The sequence below is a fragment of the Mustela lutreola genome, chromosome 1 (assembly GCF_030435805.1).
Source record: "Mustela lutreola isolate mMusLut2 chromosome 1, mMusLut2.pri, whole genome shotgun sequence".
Taxonomy (NCBI): Eukaryota; Metazoa; Chordata; class Mammalia; order Carnivora; family Mustelidae; genus Mustela; species Mustela lutreola.
In genome coordinates this window covers 152,614,711-152,635,621 of record NC_081290.1, presented here as the reverse complement: position 1 = coordinate 152,635,621, position 20,911 = coordinate 152,614,711, and the positions used below count along the sequence as shown (strand labels likewise).

Genomic DNA, 20,911 nt, shown 5'->3' with positions numbered 1-20,911 from the left:
TCCGGGAAGTGTTTCTGAGTATTCCGTCCAAAATCCTAGAACTGAATTAATAATTCCAATTCTCTGAAACCCAACAAAGCCTTCCAAAATTTCAATGCAAAATCATTTTTTTCCCTTCTTTCCATTTTTGATTCTATAGTCACATTAAACCCACAGAGCCGTCTTTCTATAGACATTCTCTTGGGCTTCCAATCCAGTGAAGGAGGAACTGGGAAAGATACTCAGATGCTTCTAAGGGTCATGCAGAGAGCATAGCTGGAGTCAAAAATGTCGAGATGTGCACCCCCCAACTTGCAGGGACTCCAATCACCGAGGAGAAATGACCAGCCCTGTTCTTACTAATTCTTCTTTAAAAAATGTTCTTACCAATTCTTCTTTAAAAAATGTTCAGAGATTCGTAGAGCTTTCATTAGGAAAGCTCTGAATATATAGAGCAATCCTCACCATTGCTTTCTGTAGTCGGTGCTTTGCAGCTTACAAAGCACATTTACATCCATTGACTTAGATATTTCAAAAAAAAAAAAGGGTGCAGGCATGTACCTATGCCAGGGGATATGCAGAACCATCCACTGAAGTGCAGGAAAGGAAATATCAGAGCCCGAGTGTTTTATTAAATAGCAGAAATGGATTTTTATTAACATCTAATACATGGATTGATATTGATGACATTTTGTCCCTGTGCTGAAAGCCCAGATGTAACTTATAGGAAACATGTTACCTGAGGGAAGAGTGAGAGCTTCACAACATTGAAGGCTCAAGTTGGGTTGCAGACTATCTGATCTAGTTTTAATTAAACAAAGTCTCCTCTCCCGAACAAAGTGGATGCTTGGCTCAGAAAGAAATCCCAAATGGAAGTGAGTACTTAGAACACAAGCAACAAAAAAAGGCAGGGCTGACCCTTCCACTCCTAGTAAGAACGCAACTGTATAACCACCATATTATAAGATCAAAATAATAAAGACTTACTCATATCTAAGAAGTTGGCCAAAAATTTTTGTAATTATCGTAACTGTTTGAAGTACCATTTAGCATCCACTACGATTAATAATGAACCTTATCCTTAATGTATATTATAACTTGATATGTTAGCTAATGATATAAGTGATGGGATTTACAAATATATAAATATACATATATTGGGGTTACACACACAAATACATTTTTAGCAACAGGAAACACTCTCAGAAAGTTTGGGAGACCATTGCCATAAATCATTTCAACAATTCTTCATGGTCACCCTGTGAGTGGTATTATTTTGCAACTAAGAAAACAGAAACCCAGAGACTATGAGCTATAAAACTTATGTGGAAGTGAAGACCAGCCACCAATGAAACTGGCAACCCAAAAGCTGAGTGAGCGATTCAGGCAAACATCTGTGAGAATTAAAAAGCAAACCCCACCCCTCTAACTACTGAGTCGCAGGCTCTGCCCTGTTCTATTCCTAAAAGATTATACCAGGAAAGCTGGCTCCACAAAGAATATCTCATTCTATCAGACTGAACGATGTCACCCTGAATCCTGGAAGCCTGCAGAAACATCATCCTTTAAGAAAAAAAGCCAGGCATTTGTCCTAGGATGCTTTAAAGACGCTGTCACCATCCCCACCTACAAACACAAATGTTGCCTTAGTATATGCCTGAAGCAGGAAGTGAGACCACAGTCCCAAGTGACAGAAGCTGACTTCACAAGGGGTTAGGGGAAGGGGGGAGACTGATTGTGGCAAAAGCCAAGGTTTCTCGAAGTCATCCCTTTGGGGGTTGCAATGTTTAAAAGAAAATTTGCTCCCACCACTAAAACTCACTGGGTGGAAATCGCCCTCGGAAGAATGGAAACCCATTTCCCTCTGCAGCAATCCAGTCAGCTTCCCCAATGCTCAGAAATGTGCTGTGCTCAGCATTTCTGTGCTGATGCAGCATCCATGGTCCAAAAGGCGGCCGGCTGCAGCAGCCACAGCAGCAATTGCTCTAGGGGGTGGAAATCAGCTCGCACCATTTCTACCTCATTTGGCAGCAGAAGCACCGAGTCACAAGGAAGATGAGGTTCTAGTCCAGAAGCAGCTGGGCTATGTCACTCTAAAGGTGGTGAGTAAAATGGCTATTCACTGGGGCATTAAGTTTTTGTGCCATTTTCCTAAGTGAAGATTCTGGGTGTAAGCAGATATGTGTGTGTGTGTGTGTGTGTGTGTGTGTAATTGTACACATGAATGGGTACTCATATTGTCACTGAGCAGCAATACTTGGATATCTGTAAGTGGAATAAATAAATAGAATGCAGTGTTGTCGAACTGGAAGGGGTCATAGAAATCGTGCTTTCCAAGCCCCTTATTTCACAGAAGAGGATCTTGAGGTTCAGAGAAGTGAAGCCTTTTGCCAGAGATTACAGAGTTAACCGGTGGCCAGGTCTAGCTTCTCGTGTCCTGATGCCCAGTGCAGGATTCTTCCCATTGCTCTATGTGGGTATAAGATGACTGCCTCTATGCCAGGAGACCTGTATCCCTGGGAATAGGCTGAAACCTGCAGCCGCAGCATCAGTGTCACCGAGATCCTTCTCGATGTTTCCAGTAAACATGGGAAGCCATTTCTAACTCACTGCAAGCTGGGGCACAGAAGCAAAACAGCAGCACGTGTTTGTCATAAATTGCTCCAGTCCTAATGGTCACCTCCTCCCCCGAGGTTATTCTTCCGGTCACACTGCAAACAAAGTGTATACAGCACTAACGAATCTTCTCAGCAGGGTCAAGTGGGCTGTTGATAGGGCTGGAGAGTATGCTTCATCAATAATATCCCCCTTTGCTTGGAACAAGTATTTGCTGAGTGCCACCCATACGCCAGGCACCATCATATTCTTTATATCAGTACATTCTCATTGCGGCGCCGTGAGGCATCATTACCCATCTTGACAGTAACACGGAGGGTGGGGGAGGGTCGCATAGGCAAGCTATTTTGGGTCTTTGAAAAGTTCCTAGTTCTTCCAAGAATTATGGTTTTCGAAACAGTTATTTTCTGTGATCCTCCTTACCAGAATGACCACTGCCCCTGAAATGGAAGGAAATGTTCTCTCCTTAACGAAAAGCCATTATCTGCAACATTCTGGATCAAATGTGTAGTCAGATCGAGGAGAATGACATTGAACATTTGCAGGCTTGGACTCTAAATTAGGCATTGTATGGGTCTTTGGGGTTTTCTCAGGTTTTTCTCCTATTTTTCTGGGTTCTGGTTCAAGTGAAGATTGCGCAGCACGTTTAGGAACCCTGGCTTTTTAATACAGCTCTACTCCTAATTATGTGATCCTGACCAAAGTTAGTTTACTTCTCTGAGGCCTCTCATTGATAAACTGACAACGAAGACTAAATTATCTCTAGCCCTCCTTTGAGCATGGAAATGCTTGTGCATGAGTTCATTCATTCACTTACTCAAGTGTTTCCTGAGTTCCCATGACGCGCCAGACGTAGGAAGGAATTTTAGGGAGAACTGCCTCCAGCCCCACACCTTTCAAGCCTGCAGGAATTACTTGCACAGGAGTAGTTCTGGTGAAGCTCCATCAAGACACTGTCCAGCATGCTTTCTGTAAACTAAGTACGCCCTCCCTCAAGTCCCCTCTCAGTTCGAAATGAAGAGAATTTCCTTTCTGCCGGCTCTTTTGTATAATAACATTTATTGAGTACTTAGTAAGACACAGTGCCAGGCACTATGCTGGATCATTTTTATGCCTTACGTCACTGAATCCAGACAGTAATCCTATTCAGTAGATCATATGATTAGCCTCGATTCACAGATGAAGAAACTGGCAACTTGACCAAAATTGCAGTTAGAAAGTAGTGGGGACAGAGTTTCTGTTTGTGCTAATGAGAAAGATTCAGGCATGGATAGTAGTGGTAGTGGTTGTCCCACATTATGAGTGTACTTAATGCCACTGAATCGTACGATTTAAAATGGTTAGGAGGCGCCTGGATGGCTCAGCCAGTTAAGTGTCTGACTCTCAGTCTCAGCCCGGGTTTTGATCTCAGGGTTGTGAGTTCGAGCCCCATGTTGGGCTCCATGCTGGGCATGGAGCCTACTTAAAAATAAAATAAGATAAAATGGTTAAAATGGTAAGTTTTACATCGTGTGTATTTTACCATGATAATACGTATAGCAGTGGGGAAATTCAACCTCCATCGCATCGACTCCAAAACCTTCAAACCTTCAAACCTTCAACTCCAAAACCTTCAACCTCAAAAACATTCCTCCTTCATCCTCACCACAAGACAAGACTCAGAAAGGAGGGTGTACCCTCTCTAACAGAGGCTTAGACTTTTTCCTTTTGTTTGTTTGGTTTGGGTTTTGGTTTTTTAGTTTCTTAGGAAGCCACAAAAATAATGCCTACACATTGGGAAAGTTCCTTTCTGTGTTGAAGGTCAACATGAGCCTATTCTGAATCATAATCAGATTCTCAAATCTGGAAGACTCAGAAACCACTTCCATGTTGTTTCTCCCATTCTTCTCCCAGTCTGTAAGATAAAGCTCTGTCTATAAGGTCAATCCAACTTCAAACACATTTAAATACCAGGTCGTTCCTTTGTACATGTCCTGGTTTACATATTGTGGGGGAGCCGGGATGAGAAAGATATCATTTCTGCCTCCAAGAGTTTGCAATCTAGCAAAAGGGGCCAAGACAGAAATATGAAGAAGCAAAGTCATTGAATAGAATTTCTGAATACCTATGCTAGATGTGAAGATGATAGACATGAACACAACAGTTTTGGTCTGCTGCAAAGATGACACAGAGTCAATGAGAAGGGCCTTCAGAGGGAAGAGATGATATTCTGTGGAGAGAGAAAGGTATTTGCATGGTGGATTTTTCTCCTCATCCATAAAATAGCCATGGACCTATTCCAGATGGTATTAGAGTTTAAATCTCACCACCTGTCCCTCCTTTTTTTCCCCTCCTCTCATTGTTTTTTTACCCTCCTTTCTTTAGGCTCACTCTGTTTTCCTTTTTTCTAATGTTTTCAATTGGACACTTAGATCAGTAATCTTTGGTCTTTTCCTGCACTTTAAGACTAAGTTCTCCTTTAAGCGTTTCTAATGACTACAAGATACAAAGTCTTGATGTGTAGTATTTTAATGAATTAATATTTTACAATCTGGTTTCTTCTTAGACCAGGGAACCATTCAGAAATATCTTTTATTCCCAAAAGCAGGGGAGAAGAAAGTGGATGTTTTTTCTAACGATTTCTCACTAAATTACACTGTAGTCAAATAATACAATCTGGGGGTGCCTGGGTGGCTCAGTGGGTTAAAGCCTTTGCCTTCGGCTCAGATCATGATCCCAGGGTCCTGGGATTGAGCCCTGCATCGGGCTCTCTGCTCCACGGAGAGCCTTGTTCCTCCTCTCTCTCTGCCTGCCTCTCTGCCTATTTGTGATCTCTGTCTGTCAAAAAAATAAATAAAATCTTAAAAAATATATACAATCTGTATGACATCATATCATAGTATTTGTTGAGACTTCGTTTGTGGGCTACTACAGGATCAAGTTTTGTAAATGTCCCATGTAGCTTAAAAAATGTAATTTTTCTAATTCCTGATAAGGGATTTCTAAGGTTGCCCACTACAGCAAGCTTGACAGTGTGGTGTTCAAATGTTCTATATCCCTTCTAACCATTTCTACAATTACCAAGAGAGGTACCTTGAAATCTCTTCTTATCATACCTAATTTGTCTTTTTCTTCCCAAGATTACATCATTTTTTTCCTGTTATATTTGGAAGCTATGTTTCTAGGGGCATACAAGTTTAGAATTGTTCTTCTACTTAATTGTTCTTCTTACACTGGTTTTTACTTGGAGAACATCTTAACCACCATGATGTCTTTTGTCTTCAAGTGTATTTTATCTGACATTAGTAAAATACACCGGTTTTCTTCTGACAGGTATTTACCTGTTATTTCTTTTCCTATCCTATTCCTTTCAACCTTCTTGTTAACATGTTTTTTAATGCATCTCTTGCAAACAGCCCATAGCTAGCTTTTTATTTCTTGTCCAACTATATTTACTTCCCTTAAGCTTTACTATGCCATTCAAAGAATATTCCTATATCTCACCTGAAAATTGTAGATACTAACTTCTGGGAGGTTTTCAGGTTTCTTATTGCCAGAAACGAAGGGTCTAGGACCCTGTTACTTAAGATTTCTAAGGGTGTGTCTTCTCCTTTCTCCCTTTGGGGTGTTAAAATTGGCCCTTTCTCTCACTCAGTCTGTACTGTTCCATCGCATCACACCAGTCCTACCTGTCATCTTCTTCTTCCCAGACATCCCCCAAAGAATTTTGCTTCTACAGCTGGAGTCTTCAGTGTCTCCTCTTTATCCCTGCTAATAGATTGTACCAGAAGTGAATGATGATGAAGATATTCTAGATTGGCACTTCCTTGAAAACAGACCTTAACAGCAAGACTCAGTTCTTCAAAAGAAATGGAGTTACTTAGACCCTTGGAAAATGTGGTTACAATTGCCCTTCTCTGCAATTAATGATAATGCCATTACCACAAGGCATTGGGGAACTTCTCTGGCTTTCATCAAGAACAAATTATACTAATAGTCTTTCTTTGCCAATAGCAACAAAGATACCCCTTTTTAAAGGTAAAAATCAATGTCTTTAATATTTGTTGAGCATTTACTACAACAACGCACTGTGGTAGTTTTGTTTTGTTTTGTTTTGTTTGCATTGTGTGATTTTATCCTGACAATAGCTCTCTGAGGTAGATATAACTATTACCCCTGTAAGTGGAAACCTCCAAAGCGTGGGGTTCTGTGAGAGCTGTGCTCAAGCCCAGTGAGAAAGCAAGTCAACAGGCTCCACAGTTTCCCAATGAAGAATTCTACCTCTTCTCATCTGTCCCCAACTGTGGTTTACTACACAAATGCGCAAGCCCTTTTGCCTTTGACTTCCAGGCACCAAGTAACTGTGTAGCCTTGGGCAAGGTGCTTCTCTCCTCTGGGCCTCCACTTCCTTATCTTTTAGCTCTAAGATTCTCCCGTCTGACCACTTCACACACCATGGAACCAAGACTGCCAGTCAACCTGGGGAGGCAGAGCTGTGTAGTAGAGCGAGTATGTGGTCTCATGTCTGTCTCGACTCTAAAACCCACACCTGTTCTAGAGAATCCACCCTCTCTGGGAGAAGCCAGAGACCTATGCAAAACCAGCACAATTTCAGAAGTGCCAGCAAAGCATCCTGTTTTCCCCAAATAGCCATCATTCGCTGGCTTACGGGTTCCCAAAATGTTATTAATTGATGTTATGGCCTTTTAAAAATTTCCTCAGAGAAGAAATGTGGGTAGATGCAGGTTACTGAGTTGGGATCTTGTTGCGCAAGCATTGGGAGGGAGCTGCTTGAGAGGGAAGAAGAGAGCAAAACAAAGAAAGCTTGGAGCTCTGGGGAAGTAGGAAGAACCCCTACACCCTCCACTTCCCAGTGAGAGAGGAATAAGGCTCAGCAAGGGAAAATGATGTGTCCAAGATCACTGCAGCAAAGGAAGTACCAGAACCAGTTCTTCTGGTTCTTCTCCGGACTCCCAGACCAGTAGCCTACAACACCCAGTGTCTTGGGGCTTGCCTTGCAGCCTCCTGGATTAGGCAAGGAACTCTCTTGGTAACACTGTGGCTATTGACATGCAATGTGTAAGGAACGTGGAATGAAATGCCATCTTTTCCTGTCCTAGGGTAGCCAAATAATTTAAACATGTATTAAACAGAGAAACAATTCCCATAAAAACTAAATTCCCATTGTTTCTTTCATTCTCTCCTACCTTGTCCATCACTTGCTTCCGTCCACTATTTCCCTTTGTAGTCTATCAGCTCTGAGTCTCAGATCATGCACCAGAAACTGGGAACATCTCTGCCAAGCAGGAGTCCTGCTTATCATCCCTGCCTTGGGGGAGACAGGAAGCAGGAGATCACCCAGAACAAAACCGAAGTGTATTCACCTTGGTTTATGGTCCCCCATCCCGAGAATTTCCCCTGGGAAACTCTGCCCTCAAATGAGCCCCTAAATCTGTTTCTATTTTCCAACTCCCCTCCCCCCACCCCATTCCAGGTGATGAAACACTGAGACTGGTTAAGATGCTGCTTAAATGCAGAATGTAGAGGACACCTGGGTGGCTCAGTGAGTTAAGTCTCTCCCTTCAGCTCAGGTCATGATCTCAGGGTCTGGGGACAGAACCCCACATTGAGCTCTCTGCTCAGTGGGGAGCCTGCTTCCCCCTCTCTGCCTGCTTGTGATCTCTCTGTCAAATAAATAAATAAAATCTTTTTTAAAAAAATAAAAAATAATTGCAGAATGTTATTATCACCATGTATCATCCACATCAGTTTTCTAGGTCGTCCTAGATGTCAGAATGATGCAAGCCAACATTTTTATTATTTAGGATACAGTATACTAAGTTTATGTTGATTACTCTAAGTATCATCTTTGAAAGATAACTAGCATTAAAGTGTTGATAATGTTCCACTTTTGCAATCATATTTGCATAGTGTACAACAGAGTTTAGCAGGAAAAATTATCTTAAGTGGTGTTTCTCATCTGCTCTGTCAGTCTCACACTGCTTGCTTCGACTTGGTACATGAGGCAGGACAAACGTTTACAATTTTTTTTTTTATATCAGCTTTACATTATAGAATGTTATTCTTGTCCCTTCTGGGAAGCCTGCAGCATGGAGTTGTCATGGAAAAAGCAGAGTCTTGGGGGCCGGTCGTAACTGAATTCCAATTCCAGCTTATGTACTTGAGAAAGTGATTTAACCGCTCAGGGAAGCAGCCACCAGCCACCTCTTCCGTAAAATGGAGTTAGCAAGGCAGCGAGATTGCAGATAATGTATGGGAAACACCTAGACAGCACCGGGCCTGAAAGGCAGCAGCCCCCTTTGTTCCACATACAGTGTTTTTAAATGCCCCTTGACCGCATGCTGAAATTAAAGCTGGGAAGTAAGCTGACATTCCCTGCACCACACTTCTGGCTAACGATTCTTTGGCCTTCCAGCAGAGTTATATATGCAGATAATCTGTTTGATGCTGTTCAACACAGAAGGGACGCTGATTTTATTTTAGAACAATAGTTGACTGTCTCCCGAGTGTCAGCTACTGGGAAATAAATATTGTAGATTTCATTTATCCATTCATTCATTACAAACAAGCTATCCTCCAAACGACCCCCTCATTCTTCCTTTCTCCCATTTACTTTTTTTTTTTTTTACACTCCCCCCAGGCCTATTACAGTCTCTTGCCCAATTGGATGTTATTTTTCATTTCTATCCTGTCACCACCTAATGTCCAAATTTATTTAAATCATCCTCAGACACAATCCTACAAGATATGAATCACGTTCAGGGTTTTTCTCCCCCCCAACCCCCCGCCCCGACTGTCAGCTGTCTCATTTATGATTGACAAGATTTCCATTTCAGTAATTTCTACTAATTCTGCTTCAAATCTGTATATCTAATGAACACACCAATCGGCACCTCATTTTTAGTCAGGACCATTTTTTTCTCGTGCAATGCACTGACTTCATAATTTGCAGTACAAGGTAGCTGCCTCTAAATGAAACTCGAAGAAAGCCTTGTCCAGTTTGCATGAAAACAGTCTCTGGCATGTGAGTACACCCATAATATCCTCTCTAGGCTCTCATCCTTTATGCATATGAACACTGTTTGCATGCTGCCGTCATAAGAACAAAAAAGAAAAACAGTTTGTCTGCACCGAAAAGCAAAAAAAAAAAAAAAAAAAAGCAAAAAACACAGTCTAAGTTCTCCAATGCAAACGCAATCTGACACATGCTAAAAATTGCCTGAAGCACTGGTGAGTTATAGATCTTCTCCCTGGGGCAGATAATTCATAAGGAAATAGCTTCATGCCCTATGTAGCAATTGAACAAAAATATTTACTTGCAGTAATATCAGATGATAAGGGGAGCAGGGTTTCTTTCTGGGCAAGGGGGGAGGGAGAGCCCTGCGGTAGAGGCCCATCATAAGCATTGCAAATGAATCATTAGTCGTCATCCTGCAATCTAGGTCAGGATGGAGCCAAAGGGAAGGGCTTTTAAATGGGCTACAGGGCTCAGGTTGGATCTGCTTCTGTGAAGGCACAAGAGGCAGACACTTATGTTGTGGTGAGGCATTCTAAAGGGAATACAAAAATGCTTTCACCTGAGAGAGGGACCTTTTCCTGACCCAGAGAGTAATCAAGAACAAAGAGGGTTGTACTTTCAGATGAATGCCATTTAAACACACACACACACACACACACAACTTTTCTCTAAGCATTCTGTATTCAACTTTGCAGGCCCTGAAGAGTGTCTACCAGATAGATGTTAAAAAGGAGAGAGTACCTTTCAGACTCAGAAACCTGTGGGTTGTCTTTTAAACAATGCAATTTTACGCTATTTTGGTCGAAAAGGACTTTTCAAGTCATCTACTCCAGGCATCTTGTGTTGAATAAGAGGATATGAAACAAGAAAAGAGGGACCTACTTGCCCCAAGGGCATACGAGTCACCTGCACACAACTGTTTAATTTTCTTTTATTTCTTAAAGATTCTGTTTTGTGCAATAGGAATAATTAAATAAGGCAGAAACAAAACAAATTGACTTGGCAACTGCCACCTGATAAACTAAATTGGTGTCAGATATTCTTGCCAGGTGCCTCAGCCTTCCCCCAAAATGATTCTGAAAGGCTGCTGCTTGGTGGACCACTGTCTTGGGGGTCCTTCCTGAAAACCTCCGGCCCTGGCATGTTGGGGTACTCAATCCACTTGGCCAAAGGCTCTGAGACCTTTGTGTGACTCCTGCCCTACCCCTCTGGGGCCACAGGAGGCTGGCAGTGTGTGTGTTTCAAAATACATTCTGAAATATCACTAAAACTAGAGACATTTAAATAGAAAGACTTGAATTCCAAAATTAAATCCAAGCTATGCACTAAATGTAGTTGCTAGGGTTGGTGGGCTATTTCTTTTATTTGCAAAAATCATAAGAAAACTTAAAGGTCAAATGGCATAGGAAGAAAATAGGCAAGAAAGGAAGAGAATCAGTTTTGTCTTTAACGCTAGATTTGCTACAAACCATCCACATGATATCCAGAAGTAATGTCGCCTTCTGTCTAGGCCTCGCTTTCCTCTGGCTTTTCCTCTTTTGTACGAAGCAGGAAAAAAAAAAAAAAATGATCTCTAGGCATCCAGCATTAGGGTTATGCCATTCCAAGGGTATCTCCAAAACTGACTTATTTTTTGCAAGCCACAGTCACTGTAGAACTCTCTGTAGCTATTTCCAAGATGTGAACTGACACATTAGTGTCTGCTAAATTCATGTAAAGCTTCCGAAGGAGGTAGTTTCACTATTGAAATCATTCTCCAAAATAATGGTGACTGACTTGAGACTAAGAGCTTATGAATCTAACCCTCTAACCAGTATTTTTTTCCCCACTTCACTTTCCAGATTGATTTGTGAGGGCTTTTTTTTTTCCTCTTCCTTCTTTTAAAATATTTGTTAAGGCCTGAAGAGAACTAGGAATATGGGGTACGCAGTACATGTAAGCACACATAAATAAGTCAGAACAAGCCTGGTTCTTGTCTAGCCTGAACACTTCGGTAGGAAAAGAGCTCTGTATTCTATTTCTTCGGCCACCACAACTTGAAGGTTATAGAATATTCTATTTCAGGACACTTTTAGGACGGAGAAGCCCATTTAAAAGTACTGCAGTGTTATTTTGATTTCTGCCACTGAATGAATCACTCCTCCTGAATGCAAACACCAGCAAAGAATGCGTTAGACGATCCACCATCATATTAAAAATTAAATCCGGCTGCATTTCATAATGGGCTTTCCTTTTTAAAGCACAGTTTCATCTTTTCACCATGGAAATTGTGTTCTGATGGCTGTTCTTTATGGTTAACACTGAGGCATCGGCCGAGGTCAGAACCCTGCCTCTCTGAACAGGGAACCAAAATGTCACAGACACATGGTATGCTTGGCAAATAATATATTTCTTTCCAATCTCCTGTGTGTCTTCAGTTTGCCTAGTGTCATGCTTGTGGTAAGCTGAAGAGAGTTTATTTCTCAGGTCTTCTTTCCTTCCTTTGGCGGAACCAGCGGGAGGCGTGCGATTTACAATGAATTCAGAAGTGCACCTCTTTTGATTTTTGTTGTTGTCTTTATTTTAACCTCCAAGAAGAGAGAGATTTAACTCAGTCTTCACCCCAGGCTAAGCTAATACTTAGGTCATGTCTGAGCTCTCTGGGGAACCCCGCTTTATACCATCCGAGGGGCAATGGTGTCTTTTCACGTGGAGCAGCACAGCTGTCCAGCCATATGGGCCCCAAACAGCCCAGTCAATCGGATTTGGGGAGGTTTTACAATGTAATTTCTTAACGTGCTAGTATTTGGGGTGAGTTTGATCAGGGGTAGAGACAGCTCTTAAGCCCAAGGGTTTAGGTTTTAAGAAGCCATCACAAATGTCCCAGCATCTGATCAGACTGGTTAAAAACAGATAAGAAATCTGTGACTGGGGGAGGGGAAAGGACTCCTGACCCCCTCTTAGGAGAGAGCCCCAGGGGTATGCTGTAACTATTAATTCGGCATCAGCTGCCTTTTTTTTTTTTTTTTTTCCTTTTCTTTTTTAACCCGGGGCTCATCATTTAAGGCGTTCCCACTCAGGCCTGCAGAGCATGTTACAAAACCATCTCTCTGCTCCCCTCCCCCCATGCCGCAAGATGAGAGAGCAAATCTCCTGCATTGCAGCAACCGCGCTGGAGGACCGCATTGAAACCGTCCTCAAGCTAAACAAAACCAGGCCTTTGAGAAAAACCTAGAGAAGGGCAGCACCGGTATGTCCTACTGCCTCTCGGGCAAACGCACTCCAAGTCGCAGCCCGGTCCCTCCACGTAGAAGGGGTTTGGAAACTGCCTAAGGCATTCGTAAGGACTAGAAGACAAACAGTCCTGAATCTAAAACCCTCATCAAAATGGTGGAAGTCCTGAACCAAAGTACCGCCAATACAGTTTTTTCCACCCGAAAAGTATTTTAGTTGGAGGGGAACGTTAGCAGAATGGTAAGTCTTCCCCCAGAAAGGTATCCCACACCATGGCCCTTTCCAACTAACTACACAGTCTTCAGAAATTAACAATCTATTGAAGGAAGGTTTTATATATTTTCCCTCTGTTTCTCCCTGTCTCTCTGTCTCGCTCTCGCTTTCAATTTAAACCAAGGCTTTCCTTTTCTTAGAATTTACAAAAACTGCTTATTTTTAAGCTTTCTCGTGGTACGCTGTTGGAAGCAGAAAGCCAGTGCTACGGGGTTTTGAGACTGCTATTCTTTTATTGGGACAAACACTCTGTAATTGACAACAACCCTAACGGCCTTGAAGCTGGCGGGACAGCGCCCAGGGTCACATTTGATCTGGACCCTTCGGGCTCCGCGGGCGCTCATCTGCAGCGACCCCCGCAGGACCGCTCTCCGCCGCCCCGCACGGGCCATCTGATTTGAAGAGCTGCTTTCAGCTGTCGGGGGCTGGTGCTACACCTATCCATCTCTAGGTGCTCTGAAACCAGCGCTGCCCAAGAAACAGTTTTGGTTCTGTTGTTTCTGTTGTTGTTGTTGTTTGAAGTCCTCAAAGAAGAAAAGCCGGAGTAGGAGAAACAGATGGGCCCTGCGTGTGCGGAAATCACCGGGGCTGGCGATTGCCTCCCGCCGCTGCCGAACGCACTCCTCGGGGAAGACGGAAGATTTCTCATTGCTGGCGCTGGGTTTTTGTCGGGGGGTGTCTTTGGGTTTTGTGTTTATGGGCAGATTCATTCTGAGTCCTTCCTTATGACCATGCTAACCCCGTGCTCCCAGAAAAACACACAACACGGCCACAACCATCACAACAAAAGGCACCTCCCCGAAGTGAGTCTAAATGTACGCGGGACGGGTGGCGGCCGGACGTGGAGACGCACTTTTGTGCCTCTCTAATCTCGGGAGTCCATCTGGCCCCGGCGGGCGCTGGGCGGCGGGGCGGGGGGGGGGGGGTGGCACTGTAGGGGAGGGCCGGGAGGAAGGGAGCCGGGATGGGCGCGCGCACGTACCCAGAGGCGCGGGCACGCGCGCCCGCTCTCCTTCACATTCACCTTGACTGCAGGGGGGCGGAGGATGGGACTACCTTCCCCCATCACCACCAGCCCTTCTCCCCAACCCACCCCATACCCGCCGCTGTCCTGCCCAGACTCTGCTAGGGGCTGGGAGGGAGGGATGGTGGGGAGGTGCAAAGGCGCTCGGGTCGCCGCAGCGCCCGGACAGCCGCGTGCTTTCCACAGTGATGTCAACCGCATCCGCCGCAGCACCGCCCCCCCCATCCACCCCCCACCTCGGGCCTCGCCCGCGCCGTCGTCCGCGGAAACCCCCGTCTGGCTCCTCCAGCCGGGGGACGAGAAGCGGGGGGCGTGCCTGTGTCCTGAGCCCCCCACTCCTTTTGCAAAACCGGGAGAAACAGGGAGTGAACGAACCGTGGTACCGCAGCTACTGGGGCGGAGGAAGGGGTGGGGGACGATGGACCTGGGTGTAGGTTTGACGCCCAGGACTGCTGAAGGGAATCTGCCCGGGACTGGTGCAGCCGGGGTTACGTTTAGGGGGCGGAGGGCACGCATCACTGCAGGTGCCGCGCTTGTGGGCACGGCGAAAGCGCCCCCTTCGCCCAGGATAGAAACGGATAAACGGAAGCGCGTGTGAGTGTGGGGGTGCGAATTGCCACCTCCAGCCTTGGCTTTCCCGCTCTTCCGAGCGCTCCCACTTCTCACTTTCCCCAAATCCGCATTTTCCTTGGCACAGCTCTCCCGGAGCAAGAAGGAGAGGGAGGTACCCGGGGGCAGTGAGAATGACGTGTGCTGGTGCAGAGAGCGGGTGGGGGGCTGCGGGCCCCGCTCTGTGGACCGGCTCCTAATCCTCTTGTTTTCGGTACAGTCAGCAGATGTGGCTTCTTTTAGCTGAATAATCGGTTAAAGGAATAATAATTTTTAAAAAGGAGATCGACCTCACCCAAAGAGGATGGCGAACGAGATTAGGGCTGGGTAAGGATAAATTAAAAGGCTCCAAATTCTGTCTGTCCCTCTCAGCCTTCCTCTCTATCCACCTCCCCCTCCCTTCACCGCCCTCCCCTCCCCCCCTTCTTCCTCATCCCCTGCAATCCGCACTCGACGCGAGTTCACGCGGAGGGCTGGATTTTCAGGCTGAACCGCAACTTGCGCTGCGCGTTATTATTATTCATCTGAGGGTGCTGCCGCCACAACCTTTGCCTCCTGCGCTCCTCTCCTTCCCCCCGGCCGCTGCCGCCAGCAGTGCAGTCCCTCCTGCACGCATGCTCTGGTTCACCGAAGGGAGATTCTGAATTTTTTATCGTGCTCATGATCATCATCATGATGTTCCTTATCATGGTTATCATTTCCTCCTGCCAGGTGGAGCGACCACCAGCGCCTTCTCGCCACCCGCCCCTTCCCCAGCGAAGGAAGCAATTCCGGCCGGGCCGCGGCGGCCGCTCCCTAGATGCGGGTTTCCTTTACCTCTCCGCATCCTTCCCTCTTTCATCTGCATGTATGTATCTTGATTCCTTTATTCCAGTAGATGTATTGCCTTTCTTTGGGCTGGCCGAAACGCTGAGGAATGCCACCAGTCTCTTCAAAAGAAGAACAAAAAGAGGAAGACCTTGAGTGGACCCCAGGACAAAGCACTTTGGGCTCGGCAAGAAGGGATGCGCGGGAGCGCTGACTCGGAACGAGAGTGATCTCCGGTGCCAAGGAGCGCCCACCCAGCGTGCGGACCTATGAGGGTATTCGGATTGAATTTTATTTATCCTTTTGGCATGCTTGAACAGTGACACTGTTGGAGAGGGCTAGGGTTTGATTTTGTTTAGTTTTTCTGGGAAAGCGAGCTGAATGGTGGGAGATCAGATAGACCTTAAGTTGGCTTTCCTGCTCCCCTGCCTGGCCTTCTCGAGATCCGGGTGTTGGAGAAGAGAGACTGGGAAGCAGAAGGCTTAGAAAAGAGTAGGCACCGGAGATGTTGTCGGCGAGCTAAGGGAAGGTTGAGGTGAGGGGTAGGTGAGTGGAGACGGGACAGCTGGAGGAGGATTTTGAAAATAGGAGGTTTCTTTAAAACCCCCCCTTTGGGTTCACAAGATGAGTTTTGCTGGGGAGGAGAATATGGTTGTCTGTCCGTAGAAGCTCTGAGAAATTGATGAAAAATTGATATGTCCATGTACACACATAAGGAGGCGTCTGGATTTGTGTGTAAACAGAGCAGAGAGGTGGAGGAAGGCATGGAGGGAGGGGGCTTAAAATAATGTCTTATTATCCCTTTGGCTTTGGGGACTCTTATCCTCTGTCCCTCCCTCTTTTTTGACCCAGGGATCCAGCTGCATTAGACACGAGTGACCTTTTAAATCTACACCCACCCTTTACCTGGTAAAGCCCGTTGACAGTTTGGGGTGGGGTGGGGTGGGGTAAGGAGACTGGTAGGGGTGTTTTGAAGACATATATATATTCTCTCTCTCCCTCTCTCTCCCTCTCCCCTTCTCTCCCCTCCTCCCCTCTCTCCTCCCTCTCCCCTCCTCCCGTCTCCTCCCCTCCCCTCTGTCTCCTCCTCCCTCGCTCTCCCCCCATCACTCTTTCTCTTCCTCCCTCCCACCTCCCTCACTCCCTCCCTCCCTGCTGCATTTTGCATGAGCTATCTAGGTCATTAGCATTTTAGCGTATGCAAGACTTGACAAAGCTGATGAGGGGCCAGATGGGCCTCGCTCTTATGGTTTTTTTTTTTTTTTCCCTTTTTTTCCCCCTCTTTTCCTTTTTCCCCTCCACCACTTGGGACCTGAGCAAGAGGACTGCAGCAGGCGAGTTTCGGAAGGCTGCCTCCCCGATCCCGGCCCGGAGCGAGGCGGCTCGCCCCTGCGGCACGCCCGGACAGCCTGCGCCCGCACTCAGCCAGAAAGGTAAAGGCGGCGGCGGCGCGCCCTGCCCTGGTAGCCGCTGCCAAGCCCCCGCTGCCCTCCGCGTCCTGTGCCCTGGACTTCCTCCTCCACCTGGTCCCCCTCAGTTTACTGGGCTAAACTGAGGGTGAGAGGTGGGTGGGTAGGGTTTGCTGTGCTGGGGCGAGGTGGGGTTGGTGTTGGGTTGTTTGTTGTTTTGGGGGGGTTGGTTTTTTTTTTTTTTTTTCATTGTCTGGATCTGCAGGGGAGGCGAGGCGCGAGGAAGGGGCTAAGGGAGTCGGGGTAATTAACACGGGGGAGGCACCCTCCGTCTCCCACTTCCACCCACACCCCCAACCCTCCACCCCCTCCGCTTTGCAGGAAAAAGCCTGGATCCGAAAGGATGGGGGAGAACAAAGAGCCTTTGGAAGACGTCGCTGTTATCTCATTGTCTGTGTGATTGGGGGAGCTGCGGTAGGGAGGATGCTGTGGTCCTGTTCTGCCTGCCTCCCCACCCCCATCCCTCTCCCCGCTGTCAGTGCGCACGCACGCGCGCTTCTTTTTACTTATTTTTCCTTGTTTTCTCATTCCATTTTCTCCCCCCGCCCCCCATCCACCTGTCCTTCCTTCCTCCTTTCCTTCCTCAGGAGAAAGGCCTCTCTCTCCGTGTTCACAGCGGACCTTGATTTAAATGTCCATACAATTAAGGCACGCGGTGAATGCCAAGAATGGGGCTGGCTGAGCACCGTCGGTCCGAGAGGGCCCGCCGGGAAGGAGCCACGGAACCGAGGCGCCCTCCGCAGAGCTCAGCGCCGCGTCTTTGGGCGGGAGGGGTCTCGGTCTTCCGCCGGCCGGGCTGCCCCGAAACCGAGACCTTGGGGTGGGGAAGTGTGCAGTTTGTGACAGACAGGGGGCTTAGAGACACAGACAGGGAGAGAAGCTGATTCTGTGACAGAAACACAGATCTGTGCAAGCACAGATGCGATGGGGGCGGGGGGGGGCGGTTTGCCTCTGAGCGCATGACGGAGTGCTTCTGTGTGCATATTTTTCTCTGGGCTGGGGGCGCATTGTATGTGGGTCGACACCTTCCGTGGCTGTGTTTTTGTTCTGAGCTTAGCTTTTGGTTTGCCCTTAAAAAAAAAAAATAATTTGGCATCCGGAGACTGGCGGTCTGTGCCAGGGCTTGCAGATATATTGTGTTCTCCTTGAGATGGGGGGTAGGAGGTGGGAAGGGGGGGTAGCCAGTTGGAAGGGAGGAGGGAGGTGTTTGTCATTCTTTGCTGTAGAGCTGGAGGCACCTGACAAGCTTAAGGAAGTCATGGGATATATGAGGAAGAAGGAACAAACTCCTGGAAGGTTCACTAGCTTGATGGGGGCTGAAAGCCTGGCCAGGGCTCTTAGGAGCATCTCACTTCCTCCTTGCGGCTGTAATTGTAGTTTCAGGCAGAGATCCAGGAGATGCAGAGGAAGGGAGAGGCGCCATAACCTACATGTACCAAAGGAGGGGGAGGGAATGAATTCCTTCTTAAATGGGAACCGAAGGAAAAACAGATTGTGCGCAAGTGTTGCTGAGGGAAGACTGTTTTGAAAGAGGCTGTCAGGGAATGGAAAGGGCTAGCCCTCCCTCATCCTGGAAGAATCTGCTTCACAAATGAGGCCTTCCTCCCCAGCCCTAGATGGAGAGCAGCAGCTGGTCCTGGGGAGAAGCCCTAGCTGTGGAGAATGGTGGCAAGACCTAAACTCTTAAATTTGCAGGTGGAGAAAATGGTAGAGGTGCAGGTCCCTGCAGAGAAAGGAGGCCAAGAGCTGGATCTCCCCACCAGGAAGGCTGCTACGTCCCTTTCCCCACCCTTGGCAGAGGCCTGTCTTTGCAAGGCTAAGGCCATGAGGGATGCTTGGGATTTTAGTTTGATTCCTAGGCCATTAATAAAGGCCTAAAGGAGTCTCAGATGAAGCTTGCTTATTTTGTTCAGCAAAGTACCCGGCTAACCCACTTAGCAAATTAGTATTCAGAGATGCCATGGAGCCCTAGCCTCATTTCCTCCAAAATACTTATGGAGTACCTCCTATGTGCCAATCATTGTATAATTATTATATCTTGGGTTCTTCCTTTGCCCTCCTAAGGGAGTGTCTGGAGTCGGTTAAGTGCGCTGTACCCCCTCTAGATACTCCCAGAACCTTCTCTGTGGAAATGTGCCACAACCCGCTCACTCCTGCAGAGAGAAGACCGCAGTTCTCATCATGCAAACTGTGGGCATGGTGCTATCTCTCAAGTCCCAGAAGTCAAGTTTGGCCAAAGGACAGAAAAGAGCACTCTGGCCTCTGAGCCTTAGTCCTCGTTGTCCTAATAGTCAGCGGCAGCCACTGCCTTCAAAACAGACCAGCCTCCAAATGGTGCCTTGTTGGGGTGTAAATCCCCTTTCCTCTCCCCTCCCTCTTACCTAAGGAGGCTGCTCTGGTGTTGGGCTGGGGGTAGGGTGGGGGGGAGGCACGGTTTAAGCCTCTGATGACCAACACTTTGCCCCACGCTTGTGGGCGATAGTGGGATTCGTCTCTAATTGCTTCCCCATAAGTCCATCAGACATGGCCGTGCCCTTTCACTGATGCGCCTGTCCGTCAGTACAATCTCCAGATGCCTCCCCAAGTAATGGCCCTTTTAGGTGGAAACCTAACACGCTTCTCCCTGAGAGCTTAAACCACAGGCACCATGGACATAGCCCCCACCAGGTTCCTGAGGCTGATAAACTAGGCAGGGAGGGGCATATTTTTTATGACTTATATAAACTCTTGTTCCAGAAAGCATTTCATGGGTGTGGGAGTGTTCTAGGTTTGCCGGGTCTGTGTGCCTGGGTGTGGGGGTTTTCCTGTGTTCACCAGGTCTCGTTGTGAAATGTATTTTTATGTGGGGTTTTAATGGCCGAAAATGGCCCAGATGAATGCACCACTTTGCCCCTGGTGTAATTTCAAGGCCCCTTTTGTGTTCACCAAATAGAGGCATCCGAGCGAAGGTCAGTCTTAGCTTCTTGCCTTCTGTTATATTCAGGGCCTATTTATACCTGCTGATACTTACGTAAGAAAACTGAGATTTATGCCCTTCCAAGGCATTTCTTTAACTCTCAGCATCATCTGCTCGCTTGTCTAGTTGAGCCCCTCTAGTTACATCCTCAGCCTTGAACGAAGGGAAAAACATTCAATTTTTAAAACACAGGACGTGTTAAGGCAGTTCGCTGATTGAATATGCCAAGGTGGCCCCCAGGAGTCCCTACCCATCACCATCATTATGGGCCTCATGACTGGGAGCTCCTCTGTTGCTCAAGGTGACTGTACCAGATACATTAAGATGGATTTAGAAATGTTATCAAAGGAAAAAATCGGTAATATTATTCTTTCTCCTGCCAGAGACGGCCCAGGCCCAGATCTCTGTTTAAGCAGAAAAGAAACTGATCTTTTAACAAAAGCTAAGGTAAATTTCTCTTATCCTTTCTGTCACCAAAGGGGTGGGGAGCAGGGATAGGTTTTGTGGCTTAGCCAGAGAAGTGAATAACGGGGTAGAGGCAGACTTTCCATCAGGCATATGCCCATTACACATATATATGTACATTTTCTCTCATAATCCTATGCATTGCTTACATTTATAGGAAAGCATTTAAACACACACACACACACACACATCTATACTCTCTGCACAGGAAGACAATTTTCTCTTTCCCTCAACTTACATAATACCCCCATCCCTTGTTCCAGTCTTAGAATGGAGTCCTCTGGGGGCAGCTGCAAAGCACTCTCCCTAGGACAGATGGAGCCTCCCTTCCTCATCTACTCTGTGGGTGGTTTTAGAGCTCCATGAGTCAACTGGGACCAAAGGCTGTGCTGGTGGTATGTGTGTTTGATTCACGGGGATGAGCATGTCAATAACAACAGTTTGAGAATTATGATACCTAATAAAGATTTTTGTTCTTCCAA

General features: G+C 46.5%; 1 long non-coding RNA gene across 3 annotated transcripts; it reads left to right on the top strand.

The window, feature by feature from the left end:
• Nucleotides 1–14,589: 14,589 nt before the first annotated feature.
• LOC131833575 (uncharacterized) lies at nucleotides 14,590–20,911 on the top strand. Of its 3 annotated transcripts, none has more exons than XR_009354538.1 (6): nucleotides 14,590–15,059; nucleotides 15,607–15,814; nucleotides 16,392–16,448; nucleotides 16,861–17,096; nucleotides 17,330–17,422; nucleotides 20,348–20,911. It is a non-coding gene; the product is annotated as an uncharacterized LOC131833575 (long non-coding RNA). The 3 variants fall into 3 exon arrangements; XR_009354537.1 differs by having other exon boundaries at nucleotides 14,592–15,059; nucleotides 16,857–16,972; XR_009354535.1 differs by having other exon boundaries at nucleotides 14,592–15,059; nucleotides 16,857–17,096.